Consider the following 16649-nt stretch of genomic DNA (forward strand, 5'->3'; position numbering starts at 1 on the left):
TTCTAGCCAACCTCATGGGATGCTCAACATTCTGGCCCATGTGAGAACCAAGTACCTCTGAGGTGGTATCCAGATTCCCTCAACACTCCAGCCCTCATGATGCCCTTCCAAGCCAGATGATTTCATTGAGTGGGAGTCAAGTTGAACCAGATTCCCTGAAATCCATCTCCACTAACCCAATAACTTCTCCCCTTCAGAGAAACATAGACAGGGAGGCCACCAGCAGCTGGTGCCCAGCTCAAGGGGGAAAACACCCAAAGCACCGTCATTGCTCTGAGCTGAGCCTAGGAGAGCAGCCGCATAGAACAGAGAAGAAGCAGAAGTCACCAAGGAGACACTTCAGGGCAGGACGAGCACCACATCTGTCCTGACAGCCACACCTCTTCCCCAACAGACTCTCAGCAGCCAAGACAAGGGAATCATAGCCATAACAACTGCACTTGCTGATAAGGAGAGATAAGGAGTATTACACGGCAGCAAAGAACAGTAAAATGAGCCCTGGACTGGGTGTCTAGATTCACCAACTCATTCTACATCTCAGAAGCCCCATTTCTTCATCTGTTTGGTTCATTGATCTTCTCGTGACAGGGAACAGATACCGACTCAAGCCAGCCCAGGAAAAGGGAAGGTGACTCATTATAAGGACACAGGTCCCATGGAATGCAAGGGAAAGAAAGAATTCTCCTGCCTTCATGAGAACCAAGACGATACTAAGAACTTCGATTCTCTTTTAAGGGCTGCATTATCCATCTCTTCTCCCTGTGCCTCTGCTCATTTCTTCCTTACTCTTGTTAAAGGACTTTCTCTGCAAGTACCTCAGCGTATACAGCAATCATCCTAGTTAATTTAGTCCCCAAGATTACATAGCTTTTCAACTCAGTTCCCTGCAGCTCAATGGCTCAGTTCCTCAATGTTCCAATTCCAATCCCAGAGGAATCCAAGCCCACCTTGGGTCAGACAATTAGGTATGACTGACCAGTATGCCACACAGTACAAACCAGGCACCTCAGCCGGCACCTCCTTAAGGGCTGTGGATGGAAACAGCACCATATTGGGGTCCTGTGGGTGAGCAGCATCCCAAGGCATGTCTATTGCAGTAATACCAAAAAGTCATCACCATTTTTCAAGCATTTCCTAGATGGCAGATACATCATACTAGATGAGCTACATTAGTACATATAATCCTCATTTCAAACATTCAAGCTCATTATTGCAAATATGGAACCCGACGCTTACAGAACTCAGGTTACTTGTCTAAGATCACTCAGCGAGTAAGGGATGGAGAAGGAATTTCAATTCATATTACTGGATTCCACAGCAGTGCATTTTCTCTTTTGCCATCTAGCCTAAGGCATTAGGCCAGGAAATTGTACCATTTCATCCCATCAAGAAAAATAATGGAGGTTAACAATCTCTACCCTGTCTATCTGCCAGATTATATTGATGATAAACTAAAATCACAAACTGAAAGGTGTAGTGGGAAAGCTGTACAAAGTTAAATTGGGTAGCAGTCTTGAGCATGCCTGCTACCACGATCCCACAGCATGATGTTTGCTCTTGGGCATTTCCCTGAGGACTGTGAAATTTACCTCTCCTATGAGGCCAGAATTGGTCTACCCACAGCAGAGGTCTTAGCAGCTGTCCAAGACCCCCTGGGAAGAACCACCCACTGCTTTCAGGCTGGTGGTATGGCCCCCACATAAACAGGGTCTGAATACTCAACCCGGAACTTGACACTCCAAGGCAGTGGTTCTCAACCTTTCTAATGCCTCAACCCTTTAATACAGTTCCTCATGTTGTGATGATCCCCAACCATAAAACTATTTTCGTTGCTATTTCATAACTGTAATTTTGCTACTGTTAATGAATCGTAATGTAAATATCTGTGTTTTCCGATGGTCTTAGGCGACCCACAGGTTGAGAACCGGTAGCAGGGTCGCCTAAGACCGTGGTTGGCAAACTGCAGCTCGCGAGCCACATGCGGCTCTTTGGCTCCTTGAGTGTGGCTCTTCCACAAAATATCACGGCCTGGGCGAGTCTATTTTGAAGAAGTGGCGTTAGAAGAAGTTTAAGTTTACAAAATTTGGCTCTCAAAAGAAATTTTAATCGTTGTACTGTTGATATTTGACTCTGTTGACTAATGAGTTTGCCGACCACTGGCCTAAGACCATCGGAAAACACAGATATTTACATTACGATTCATAACAGTAACAAAATTACAGTTATGAAGTAGCAACGAAAATAATTTTATGGTTGGGGGTTACCACAACATGAGGAACTGTATTAAAGGGTCGCAGCATTAGAAAGGTTGAGAACCACTGCTCTAAGGCAACTGCTATTTGAATTAGAGTAACTTTCTTGTTTTTCATAAGAAATTTAGCCTCCAATGCCAAAACGTTGGTCAACTGGGCTCAAGTTGGGTAGAACAGAGCACAGCCACTGTCACAGGCAACTCTATTGTAATGCCACTCTTCAAACCCCAAGATGGGAGTCAGGCCCATGGAGTTTTTGTCCCAGAAGGGAGGTGTGTTTGAGAGACTCATTCACACTCTGACATGGTGCGGAAGATCTCAAGCCATGGAACAGACCAAGCCTTTTGGCTCTTATGATGCTTCATGTTATGTGTCACTTGGCTAGGCTATGGTGCCCAGGCAGTTGTTCAGTCAAACACTAGTCTAGATCAGCAATTTTCAACCAACGTGCTGTGGCCAAGAATTTTTAAAGCATGCAATACCTGCCTATTTAGTCAGGCGCACTGACCTCTTTTCCTTTAGATTGTCAAATTTAAAAAGATTTTAAAAATAAAAACAACCATCCAGTATGAATGAATCAAAATTATACCAATTTTTTTTCAGGTTGACAAAAAATATTTTTTGGTGTGCCGCAGAATTTTAGTAATTAGTTTATATGTGCTGTGAGGTGAAAAAGGTTGAGAAACACTGGTCTAGATGTTGCTGTGATAGTATTTTGCAGATGTGATTAACATTTACAAGGAGTTGACTTTAAAACGAATTGCCCTCTAGAATGTAAGTGAGCTTCATCCAATCAATAGAAGGCATTAAAAGCAAAAACTAAGCTTTCCCAGGGAAGAAGTAATTCTGCCTCAAGGCATTCTGGCCTGTCCTACAGATTTCAGACTCAAGACGTTAATATCAACTCTTACCTGGATTTCTAGCTTGCTGGCCTGAAATAATAGCGCGCTCTCTCTCTCTCTCTCTCTCTCTCTCTCTCTCTCTCTCTCTCTCTCTCTAATTCAATGCTCAAGAACAGGGCTTCTGATGGTGGCCTGATGACATTGACTAACTACTGCAGGTGGGCACTGGGTCAGACTAGGAGAGCGAAGCAAACCATGATGTGCCGTGGCCAGATCAGGTGTTATAGATTGAGTCCCTCCTCCTTCCATAGGCTCCTGACTCTCCCCCAGAGACTCGGATAGTCTCAAAGAGTTCAGTGAGGTTGGTATAGATCCTCACCACTTAAAATGTGGACCATAGACCAGCTGTATGGGCATTACCTGGGAGGGTATTAGAAATGCAGAAGCTCAGGCCCCACCTCAGACCAACTGAATCAGAATCTGTGTTTTAACAAGGTTCCTCAGTTATCAAATACACAGAAAACTCAAGAGGCCCTGTGATTGAAGGCAGCCTGAAATTCCAGGAGGAACACTGGAATGTTAAGAGATATGTTGGGTGTTAAGAAATATGGCTGGAGTTCCTGACTGGACTCTAGACAGCTCTGAGCCATTGGGCAAAACTAACAAGGAAACAGACATGTTCAGAACTAATAAGAATAGAGTAGTTGGTGAGGTTTCACTATGTGCCAGGCAATTTGTATGTCTCTGGAAAATGTCTACTCAGGTCCTTTGCCTATTTTCAAATTGGGTTATTTGGGTGGGTTTTTTGTTTTGTTTTGCTTTTGCTATTGGGTTGTATGGATTCCTTACATATAACTCAATATTATTTTTTTGGATATTAACCCCTTATCAGATAAATAATTTGCAAATATTTTCTCCCATTCCATAGGTTGCCTTTCATTTTGTTGATGGTTTCTTTTGCTGGGTGGAAGCTTTTTAGTTTAATGTAGTCCCTCTTGCTTATTTTTGCTTTTGCCGCCTATGTTTTTAAAGTCACATTAAAAAAAATCATTGCCATGATCAACATCAAGGAGATTTTTCCTTATCCAATTTCTTTTCTTTTTCTTTCTTTTTTTTCTTTTCTTTTCTTTTCTTTCTTTCTTTTTTTCTTTCTTTTTCTTTTTTTTTTTTTGCATGTGGATATCCAGTTTTCCCAAACCATTTATTGAAGAAACTATCCTTTGCTTTTTATGGATTCTTGGCACCCTTGTCAAAGGCCTGTTGACCATGCATGCATGATTTATTTCTGGGATCTCTATTGGACTGTACCTGGTTCTGCTCACCTGTGAATCTCGAGGGTCTAACCCAGTGCCTGACACACAGTCAGCACCTAGTAACTGTTAGATGGGAGGAAGATGATCATTTGAAGCTCTTGGTCATTACCACCCGTCCCCTCTCCCCACACAGAAGTTGGAGAATGGGCTTCAGCCCAAAGGAAGAAACCAGCCTCCCCTTGATTAATAAATAACAAACAAGACAGCTGCCAAAACAGCATACCTTGGGTTTATCCATTTCAATCATTGCTAGTGTGGAGCCACAATGAGCACAAATAACAGTTTATCATCCTAATGACTGTTAGTTTTACAAAACTGAACTGCAACCTCCAAAACACAGAAGATAAATCATGTATTTAAATTGAAAATGTGGAACATGTGTCAACATCAGGGTGGCTTCTCCAAAACTTCAGATTAAAAAGGAATAAAACTAAGTTGAATCCTTCTATGTTTAAGGCACTGCAAGGTTGGTTCAAACACCAGTAATGTTGACCTGAAAGGGCAAATTATTCAGAGTTATATAATAGATTAGACAAGCTCTTGCAAGTAAATTCCCCTTTCAATATGAAAACCTTCTTTCAGAAGCCAGCATCATTTTAAGAAGGGACTAATTTAGTGGTAAATGAAAGGATCCATTGCAATTCAGAGCCCTACCTCGTGTGGTCTGCTTAGGAACCTATTGCAAAGTCTTCATCCCAGGCCACTTGGCTATGATGGTGTTTAAATAAAGGCATCTCTTTTACAAATTAGGTTGCCATTTATCAAAGCTGCAATTCTTCCCCCTTAGGGTCCAATTTTATGTTCATTTGCTTGTGTACCAAGTCTCAGTTGATCTTTATTACCCCCAAATGTAAATATGCCTCCAACTTTGATTTAGGGCCAAAGATTTCTAAAAGCAAGTCAGACTTTAGAATGTTGTTCTTTCCTGTAGGAAGGGCTTATCAAATCTCATCACACCCATATTGATTTTGTGAAAATAAACTCACTCGAAAACCAATAAGAAGCCCAGCTTTTGGGACCAGTGACAGTGAAAACATCATGATGTAAATGTGAGCTCTACTGGCAAAGGTTTCTTCTACTCTTCAAAAACAGCAAAACATCTGCTAAGAAACATTCAATTCTCCTGAAATTCTGGATTTCCCAAAGCAAATATAATTTGAAGCAGAGATGTCCAGTAGCCCAGCTCAATCATTTGGATTAAAATAATTGATTTCAAAAGGAAGGACTTCTCTGGACAAAGGAATAATCATGTTTACAGTTGTCCTACTAGACATTTGAGTTTTGCTTGACAATCTGTTCACAAGAAGACAGAAATTTTGGGAAATTAACCAGTTAACTGCCACGATATTTTGAATTTAATTAAAAAAGGTCCACCGCTTGCATCTATAGATGCTCATGGCGTACAAATGGTTAAAGGAAGAATTTTTTCCAATGCTCATTGTCAATCTCCCTGCTGAGTCCTCTAAAGAGAAATGATGTATTTGTGCTTCAGTTCAATCTTCTGCTTTCTAGCCTCGTGCATTAAGGAAAACAGAAAGGTCAACTTTTCTCTGCTAGACAAAGTCTGGCCCCATATTGATTATTGAGAGCCAAGTCCTCAGATAAGTGCTTTACATGTGATATACCATAAATTTTCACAACGGCCTAATAAGACAGGTATATATGTCAGCTCCATTTTATAGGTAAAGATAATGAGGCTCAAAGGGGTTGCACAGCTTGTAAAGACATGGCCTGGACTTAAGTACTGGTCTGTCTGACTCAGTAGGTTTGCCGCCCCAATTTGGGGTTATTTACTGCTGGTATTAGGGCAGTGCCTTGGGTCTGCCCCCATGAAATTTTTCCTTCCCCACAGTCTTCCTCATTCTCCCTCCAGGCTGAGAGTGCTTACTCCAGGCTGTCTTCTAGATCCCATCTTCTCAGGGCTATTCAGGACAGCCTCTCTGAGCGGATTGCACGCCCTGGAGGGTAGGGCCTATGTCTCTCTCCAGGGTCTACAGCAGCACATCAAGGCTCTTGAAAATGTGGTACATGATAGATTGGGGTTTAGGTCCCCTCATCTAAGTCTCACTCATCTCATATAGGAAATACCCTCATCTTGAGACTCCTTCTATCCCATCATTCAAGTCACAGATAAAAATATTTATTCAAACCCACAGTCCCTATTTGTCACCCAATAAGAGAGACCAGCTCCACCTGGGCAGGAAGGAAGAACAAGAAAAGAAAAGAAAAAAATAAAAGAAGGGAGAGAAGAGAGATGGTGGGAATGGAGGTAAGGGTTTGGGGGGCTGGGGTTAGTTCTGCTTTTATCCAGCAGCAAACCCCTTTCCCACCCACCACTACTCTATTGTATAAAGGCCCAGAAAAATTAAATAATTTTGAATTTTGGGGAAAAAAAACCAGGAGGAATTTAACAAAATTGCAATTATTAACAACTTCTTACTTGTTGTTTATTTTAATTGCATTTTGTTTTTCTTTATTTCTTTACTTAAGAACAGGACACAGTAAAACCAAACCAACTTAGCCGAGCTCTGGGTAGCCAAAGAAAAGTTGACCTGTGACATTTATAGATTAACAAGGCCCACTCTCTACTACAGAAATAGGTGAACAAATTGACTTTTTGAGTTCTAAATTAAAGTACTAAAAATCCAAGTGAGCAGTTGCATACACACACACACACACACACACACACACACACACACAAACAACTTCCCAGTTTGGAGTCCCTTTTGGAATTCATATACTGCCCAGACACACAGTGGCTCCATGGAAAGAGCCCTGGACTTGGTGGGCTTTCCCCAATCCTCCACACTGACAAGCTGTGTGACCTTGGAAAAGTGACTTACCCTCTCTGAACGTCAGTTTCCCATAACATAGGAATAATTTGAATTTCACCTTAAAGGGTTGTTGTGAGAATTAAATGTTATTAGTACACCAAAAAAATCCTCTATAAATATTAATTAAATTCTGGTGCTAATGGCCTCTGATAAACACACTGTAGGCAGCCACTGCTTTCCTGAAGTTTTCTGAATATCCCATAACTCCTCTGGGCAATTCACCCAGTTTGCCTACATCAAAGGTCCTAGTATACCTATTACTTGTTCCTGTTGGCCTACCCTCCTCCTCTATCCTCCACAAGATTCCATTCTCTTATTTAACTAAACTGAGTTGAGAGACAAGGAAAGGTAATTCTCATTAAAGCACAATGGCGGGCCCCGCCAACATGGCTCAGTGGTTGAGCATGGAGCTATGAACCAGGAGATCGCAGTTCGATTCTTAGTCCGGGCTTCTGCCGGGGATGTGGGCTCTATCCCCAGTGTGAGGCATGCAGGAGGCAGCCAATCAATGATTCTCTTTCATCATTGATGTTTCTATCTCTCTCTCCCTCTTCCTTCTTCTCTGAAAGCAATAAAAATATTAAAAAAAAAAAAAAAGTACAATGGCCAGAAGCACCTGGATAGCTTTTCAGCTTCGCCACAAATAGACTCTGGGTAACAGTTCAGCTGTGTTTGCTTTTCAGCGAGTCTTAATCTCCTTCTCTTTACTTTTCTCCCCTATAAATTCAGATAATTGAGTCAGATGGCTGGCAAACTCCTGTTCAGCCTAATCAGTCAATGCGTCTCCAGCATTTATCTGTCTCAGTAAATGCCACCTCATCCAACCTAAGAGATTGGAGATTTCTCTTCCCAAGTCCTTCACCTTCACCTTTCACGCCTCTTCAGAATCTTTCTCGGCTTGGCCTCTCCCCCAAAGTTTAGATGCCAGATCTATTCCAACATTAGGAAATCCTCAGTGCAAACCATATGCAGATTTGAAAATTGATCTTACTCAAATCCTACTCATTACACAAAGGTTTTGAGGTGACTTAGAATAAGATAGGATCAGATTAATTACAGTACACGGTTATGACACCAGAATAGATGCAGCTGAAGTCACTAACTGGGCCTGTAATTGGCCAAATGAGGCGTTTCACAGGGTCTCTCTGTCCTTCCTTGCCGACTGCAAGTTATAAATAAATTCTGCCCCACTGTCTCTATTCTCTCCCTCGCACTTTCCAGCTACTTCTAGCATCCAGCATGCATGGGCTTTCTCTCTCGCCAGGGAAGTAGAGCAATAAAGACTGAGACAATAGGCAGTTGCCTCTTTTCTGGACCGTGTCTTGATGAGAGAGCAATTCATTGTTCTCTCGATGCTCTTGCACTTTATCTTTGGGGCATCTTAACAACCTTTGCAGCCCACCTCTGGTTCCTGTAGATCAGAGGTTCCCACCCTTGGCTGTCAAGAGAATCATTTGGGAGAGCTTTAAAAACACAGGTGCCTGGGCCTCAACCCAATTGATTAACACTCTCTTTTGGAAAAGCCTGGGCATCTGTGTTTATAAAGCTTTCGGGTGATTCCAACATGTAAGCAGGAATGAAATCCACTTCTGCTGATTTTCACCTTTGGATCTCCTGCCTTACAGTATCTGCTGGTATTTCCAGGTTCTTAATATATTACAATTGACTATTCCTTAGGGTTGGGGAAAAGGAGCACAGGAAAAGCAAGGACAATGTTATTTCTCTCACCCAAAGGAAATTTAAAAAATTGCAATAGGAAATAATTTTCACTTAAGGGGAACAAAATAATTACATGTGGCATAACATACTTTTTAAGCAGCCTTTAGTAGTTATTAGAAAAGATGGGCGTGTTTTATTTATTCATATATTGATATATGTATTCATATATTGCTTTTTTATAACAGCAATTCATTTTGTTTTCAAATATAATACATTAAATCCAACTGAGCAAATTCTTTTTTTTTTTTAAATATATTTTATTGATTTTTTACAGAGAGAAAGGGAGAGGGATAGAGAGTTAGAAACATCGATGAGAGAGATACATCGACCAGCTGCCTCCTGCACATCCCCCACTGGGGACGTGGGCCCGCAACCAATGTACATGCCCTTGACCGGAATCGAACCTGGGACCTTTCAGTCCGCAGACCGATGCTCTATCCACTGAGCCAAACCGGTTTCGGCTGAGCAAATTCTTGATTCCCACATGTAATTAGTGACAAAATAGTTTTGGCATATATAAGCAGATTGTGTCAGAAGTCCATTCCTGTGGTCCTTAATGAGGCAATGTATATAGGGACCTGTCTTTTTTAGAAGCTAAAAGGCCTCTTTGTACAAATGGGAGAAGATGCAAGCAATTTGAACTTCCCATCTCATGCTCTTCTATGTCAAGTCCTACAAGTTGATTATTCATATCCTGTACTTCTAATTCAACAGTCCAACGACATTTGGATCTTCTTTTTGTTTCCATCATTTTATTTTTCTTCAATGGTCTGTCTCATCATCATTGAGTTTCACTTGGGTCTCAATATCTTTGATCTTATTATTTAGAAATGTTTTCCTACAATTCTTCTAAGATCTTGCACACAATTCAGCCAGTTTTATATTTCTTAAAACTTATAAATTTCTTGTTAACTATGTAAAGGAAAAACTCTTAAAGGCCATCACAACCTGTGATAGTCTGCCAGCCTAAATCAATAAACAGACTTCACCATCGCTAGACGTGCCACCTGAACTTACATATATGTAGACTAACAACTCATTTACCTGCATGTAGGAAGCAAACTCTCCCTCATTCAGGACTTTTCAAATCTTCCAGCACTATTTAAGCACCTAGATCAGAAATTGCACATTCTCAGCCTGCTGGCTAATTCAGCTGGCATGTGTTTCAATTGGCACTGACAGTATTTTTTAAATTGAATTTCCATGTCTTTGCACCACACCTTCCATTGTATATATGCAGTCCATTTCACTAATTTACATTACCTGCTGGCTCTTGAAGACATCAGAATTTATTATTCCTCATAAGGATGGAAATCTTTCTGAAAAGTGGTATGTCCTTCTCAATCTCCTTAAACAGAATATTTGAAATATAACTTAACCTTCTCTTAATAATTCAAATAGAATGGTCTTATCCCTTTCTATCTGATTATTAACTACTTCATTTAACCATTGCCAATGTGACCTACCACACACACACACACACACACACACACACACATTTACAAATACACACACTTTTTTGACATACACAAACCCATTCTAATCCTCCATTGATCTGTGGGCTAGGAAACAAGAAGGTAATTTAATTAGAATTGTGTGCAAAGTAATAGGAAACAGGCTCTGAGTCAGGAAGTCCTTAAGGAAGATGCCTCTTTTTTTTTTTTTTAAACTATATTTTATTGATTTTTTACAGAGAGGAAGGGAGAGGGATAGAGAGTTAGAAACATCGATGAGAGAGAAACATCGATCAGCTGCCTCCTGCACACCCCCCACTGGGGATGTGCCCGCAACCAAGGTACATGCCCTTGACCAGAATCAAACCCGGGACTCTTCAGTCCGCAGGCCGACGCTCTATCCACTGAGCCAAACCGGCCAGGGCGGAAGATGCCTCTTTATAATAAACTTTAGTGCAAGTTCTTCATTGACCATTTGACTGTTCAGAAGTCATCATTGTTCAGTTACAGGCTCTTGGAAACAAAATGGTTGATAAACATATGACTCCTGTCTAATGAAAGAGTTAGTAATTGGAATTATGAGGATTGGATTTCCCATGAAGAAAAACGTACTAAGCTAAAACAATAAAAATATGCAAACAAGGAATCTAATGAACAAAATAAAATGATGAATAAAATAGAACCAGAGGCATGGAAACATGGAACAGACTGATGAATCTCAGAGGGAAGGAGGGTGAAGGGTGGGGCATTTGAAGAGATTAACCAAAGATCTTATATGCATACTAGAGGCCCGATGCATGAAGTTTCATGCAAGAATGGGCCTTCCTTCCCCTGGCTGCCAGCACTGCCTTCACTCTAGCGGGAGCCGCCTTTCCGCCTTCGCACGCTGCCCAGAGGCCCAGAGCAGCTGGTGTGGTGCAGAATGCCTGCATCATCCCCGTGGCAATGACGCAAGCATCCTGCCCCACCCCAGGCCCTTGGCACATGCATATGCAAATTAACCCATCATCTTTGTTGGGTTAATTTGCATACTCACTCCTGATTGGCTGGTGGGTGTCACAAAGGTACGGTAAATTAGCATGTTACTCTTTTATTAGGTAGATATGCATTACCTGTGGACACAGACAATAGGATGGTGAAGGCCTAGTGAGGGGCAGAAACTGGGTGAAGGAGGGCAATGGTGAGGGGGTGGGGGAGGGACATCTGTAATAGTCTCAACAATAATGATTTTTAAAAAACACAATGTACTAAGCTAAATAAAAAGCATGTGCACTGACCTTCAGTTCTGGACCATTACTGTCAACTACAAAACAAACCACTAGAAACAAACAGCCACAGATGTTATACCCCTCCTTTGAGCTGGTTAGGAAGCACTAAGGGCATTTGTGCACCCAGCACTGTCATATGAGCTATTCAAGTAATAGCAAACCTCTTCTCAGAACTGGACAACTATGACCAAGTTAGCCCAGCCAAGAACCTCTTCTCACTCTGCACTCAAAGGCCACAAAAGCAGCTCTCTCAGAAGGGCTAGGGCTGCCTTACTCTCCTCACTCAATAAGGCCCACTGCCCACCCCAGGCTAGGCTTCTATTCCTTCTCACCTGGGTGACTATAATGACCCCACCTCCCAACCCCCCAGCTAAACGTCTGCCTTCCATCTCTCTCCCTGAGCCATCCTGGCCAAACTTTCTAACCCTCTGCTCTCATTGCATTGCTTCCAGATAGACAAACTTCAGTCTGTCTTCCTATTAGCTAGAGAGAGAAAAGACTACTCTTCTCAATCCTCATTATTCACTTCTACCTGACCTTACTGCAACCCCCCAGCATCACAGCCAAGCACGGTTATCTCTCTGCTTTCCCACCACACCATAGCCACACCCCTTTCTGCCTTTGCGCTTGCTCTTTGCCCTTGCTCTTTGTCCTTCCAGAACACTCTCTTTTCCTCTCTGTCCATCCAAATTCCACCAATTCATGTCTCTACTCAAGAAGTCATTCCTATGCATACCACTCATTCAACTCCTTACCGTTCCCGATATTTAAAGCCTACCTTTTCTTTTCCAGCTATCCTGGTCACACGCCCTGGATTTCAGCAGTGGTCTTACCTAAAACTTCTTTGGTGGGTCCTGCCCAATTTTTGTCCTTCTATATACTAACATGTTCAATGAACACAAATGACCTTGTAAATGAAGAAGACCCTAAGCAAGACGAGGTTTCTATTTGGAGAAAATGCAGTACCTCTCCCACAATGATACATTGCCCTTCAAGTTCCACGGAGAAAATACGAGAGGGCTAGGTTCCCAGATATCTAGCAAAGAAAGGGCAAGTCAGCCTCCTCCCCTCCCCCAGCCCACCACACACTTGCCAGCCAGCATTTAAAATGCGCTTCAGTGTGCTCTTCTTTTCATTTGGAAAGGAAACAAGACTTGACGTTCCGTTTCTCCCATTTCATTAAGAACAGGGGTCATCCCGGGAAGGGGAAAGGTAGTTTCCAAGAGAAAGAAGACTTGTGGGGGAGTGAGGTGGAGAGGGGGAACTGGCTCATCCCTTCCCATTAGCCTGCTTCACCCTTTGAAGAAAACAAGCCCAGCTTTCATAGTGAATTATTTTCAGCATAGCCTCTGCCAGGACTCGGCTTTCCCTGGCTAGAGCAATACCCAGAAGGATTGAGTGATAGTTCAAGGTCAGACAGGGTATCCAGACTGGACTGGCCAGAGGAGGTAGTACTAAGACAGCTGGAGATAAGGGAGTAGAGGGGGAGAAGGGAGAAGGCAGGGTGTGTGTGATAAAGGGAAGCCCAGAAAAAGCTGAACCTGGAAGACTCTCTCTCTCTCTCTCTCTCTCTCTCTCTCTCTCTCTCTCTCTCTCTCCCTCTCCCTCTCTCTCTCTCTCTCTCTCTCTCTCTCTCTCTCTCCCTCTCTCTCTCTCTCTCTCTCTTTCTCTCTCTCTCTCTCTCTCTCTCTCTCCCTCTCTCTCTCTCTCTCTCTCTCTTTCTCTCTCTCTCTCTCTCTCTCTCTCTCTCTCTCTCTCACACACACACACACACACACACACACACACAAACTCCTGCAAGAAACACATTCTTTGCGTTCCCTCCCCTCTCTAACTCCCCCAGGCATGTCTATAAATAAACAGTAGGACCCCAGCCTGCAAGAGGCCCATTTTTAACTCTTGCAGTGTGTTCTGGCTGTAAGTGTCTAAGTCCTCACACTAGGCTTCCCTCCATGGTTTAAAAGCCCTTTCCCATATGTAATCTTCACCTGATTCCTACATCACACACTCCAAAGGTCCTGGAAGCCTCTTCTCATCAGTACCACGCAGAGAATCATGGACACTCCACACCCAGACTTTGAAAGTTCTTAGCCTTAATGTGATAAGCTTCGAGTCGAGCTACTCAAAAAAAGTTGCCTATGATCTTGGGTGAAGCAAATATAGCTGGGGGGTTCTCCATCTGTGTCATGCCTCCTGGGCATCCACCGTGCGGCTGGCTGGTGACACAGCTTATGCCCTGTGGCTGCCTCCTAGACCATGTCCAAGAGCACTGCAGGCGCCTGGGCTCCCAGGACCTGCTGAACTGGTCTGTGCAGATTGCCAAGGGAATGAGCGACTTGGAGGACGTGCCGCTCATGCACAGGGAGCGGGCTGCCCGGAATATACTGGCCAAGAGTCCCAACCATGTCGACATCACGTTCACAGACTTTGGGTTGGCTCGGCTACTGGACACTGCTGAGACGGAGTGCCACGCAGATGGGGGCAAGGTGCCCAAAAGTGGATGGTGCCAGAGCCCATTCTCCGCCGATGGTTCACCAACCAGAGTGATGTGTGGAACTATATGTATACTATATGTATAGGAGGTGAGGATTTTTGGAACCAAATCTTATGATGGGATCCCAGCCTGGAATATGACTTGCTAGAGAAGGAGGAACGGCTGCTCCAGGCCCCATCTGCAGCATCAGCGTCTGCAGGATCATGGTCAAATGTGGGATGATTAACTTTGAACATCGGCTTTGGTTCCGGGAGTGGGTGGCCGAATCCTCCTGCATGGCCAGGGATCCCCCAGCACTTTGTGATCATCCAGAGTGAGGACTGGGGCCCTGCCAGCCCCTTTGACAGCACCTTCTACTAATCACTGCTGGTGGATGACGACACGGGGGATCTGGTGGATGCTGAGGAATGCCTAGTACCCCAGCAAGGCTTCTTCAGCCCAATCCCTGCCCCGGGTGCTGGGGGCATGGCCCACCGCAGGCATCACAACTCATCTACCAAGAGTGACAGTGGTGAACTGACGCTGGGGCTGAAGCCCGCTGAGGAGGAGCTCCCCAGGATCCCTGGCACCCTCAGAAGGGGTGGGCTCTTATGTGTTCAATGGCAACTTGGGAATGAAGGCGACCCAGGAACTGCCGAGCCTCCCCCACATAACCCCAGCCCTCTACAGGGGTACAGATAAGACCCCACAGTATCCCTACTCCCTGAGATTGATGGCTACATTGCCTCCCAAAGGTGCAGCCCCCACCTGGAATACATGAACCAGCTAGAAGTTCACCCAAAGCTCCCCTCACCTCTAGAGTACCCTCTGCCTCCTCCTCAACCTGCAGGTGCCACTCTGGAAAGGCCCAAGACCCTCTCCCCCAAGATTCTCTCCCCTGGGAAGAATGGGGTTGTCAAAGACGTTTTGCCTTTGGGGGTGCCATGGAGAGCACCAAGTACTTGACACCCTGAGGCAGGGCTGCCTCTCAGCTCCACCCTCCTCCAGCCTTCAGCTCAGCCTTTAACAACCTCTATTACTGAGACCAGGACCCACCAGAGTAGGGCTCTCCACCCAGCACCTTTGAAGGGACTCCTATAACAGAAAACCCTGAGTACGTGGGTCTGGACATGCCAGTGTGAGCCAAAAAGCCAAGTCCACTTAGGCCCTGCTGACCCCTCAAGGAGTGAGGAAGACCTGACTTCTGGCCTGTGTAGGGATGACATAGGGAGAAGGCCCTAGGACCACATCCAGTGGATCGGCCATGTTAGGAACCTTCCTTTCTATTCTAATTCCAGGTGGCTGGGAGGGGCCCAGCCTGGCTGGAAGAGGAGCCCTGCCCAGCAGATCAAGGGTCCGATGGATGCCACAGCCACCATCTCCTCACTTGAAGGAGCAGCCCAGCCTGGCTCTCTTCTTCCAGATCCCTGCACTGAAGACTTCGGGAAGCTGGGCCTAGGAGGGGGAGAGAGTGTCTAGGACAAAAGCAATCCATTTAGAGACTGTCCCCAAGTCCTGGCTCTGCCCCCAGGGGGGAAGGGAACAGCAAAAGCGCCCAAGTCTAGTCCTGTACAGAGTGCTTTTTTGTGTTGTTTTTACTTATATTTTTGGTGGTGTTTTATAAAAGATGAAATAAGGACTCAAAGGGAGAATGGGTATTATAGAAGGAGGTGACCCCTGGGACTGGGGGAGAGATGTCCTTTTTCCATACCTACTTTCTCTATTTGCAAATATATTTGGGGGATTGCCTATGGTTCAAGTCACATGTATCTTAAAACATTATTTGCACCCCCCTAATAATTACAGCGACTATCTCTTAAAAATTTGCTCTGTTCCAGGTACTGTGGTAAGTGCTTTACAGGCATGATCTCATTTAAATTTCACAACCACCCTCAGTTGTCAATATGATGGAGGCACTTTATAGATGAGGGAAGGGGAGCTCTGAGGTTATCTTACTGGACTGTGATCCTAAGTGGAGAGTGTGCATGATGACTTTTGAACGCAGGTCTATGTGACTATAACGCACATGTTCTCAAACCCCTGCCCGGAGGCCCTGTTACTAACAGCCCTTTGGCAGCTAAGATTCCAAACCATCTGCAGGAGGGTCCGGTCATACATCTGGAATGCCAGGGTTAATAATCAATTAAACAATGCCTGCAATGACGTCTTTTACTTTTCACTTCACAATACCAGACTAGGTATTGTGGATAGAGCAGTAACTGAGACAGACAGCTCCTGCCCTCAAGGAGTCTACAGTCTACTTAGGGGAGATGGTACATCAATGAACTCACAATTAAAACGCAAATACCACTTCACCAAGAAGTTCCAAATCAACACAGAATAAACATGACATGGTTCCAGTTTGTCCAAACACTGTTCTGAACTGTGCTATGTCAAAGTATCTCCTTCCCTCTTTGCTCCCCATAAATATCTCAGGCAGATTCCATTACTTCCTGTCACATTCAGTTATAGAAATGTAGTCCAGGCCAATGTA

The 16649-nt window shown here is 44.0% G+C and overlaps 1 pseudogene; it reads left to right on the forward strand.

The window, feature by feature from the left end:
- The first annotated feature begins 6670 nt into the window (after positions 1 to 6670).
- Positions 6671 to 15297, forward strand: LOC103300071 (receptor tyrosine-protein kinase erbB-2-like; annotated as a pseudogene).
- Positions 15298 to 16649: the final 1352 nt, after the last annotated feature.

Source organism: Eptesicus fuscus, chromosome 17 (assembly GCF_027574615.1).
Source record: "Eptesicus fuscus isolate TK198812 chromosome 17, DD_ASM_mEF_20220401, whole genome shotgun sequence".
In the NCBI taxonomy this organism is placed as follows: domain Eukaryota; kingdom Metazoa; phylum Chordata; class Mammalia; order Chiroptera; family Vespertilionidae; genus Eptesicus; species Eptesicus fuscus.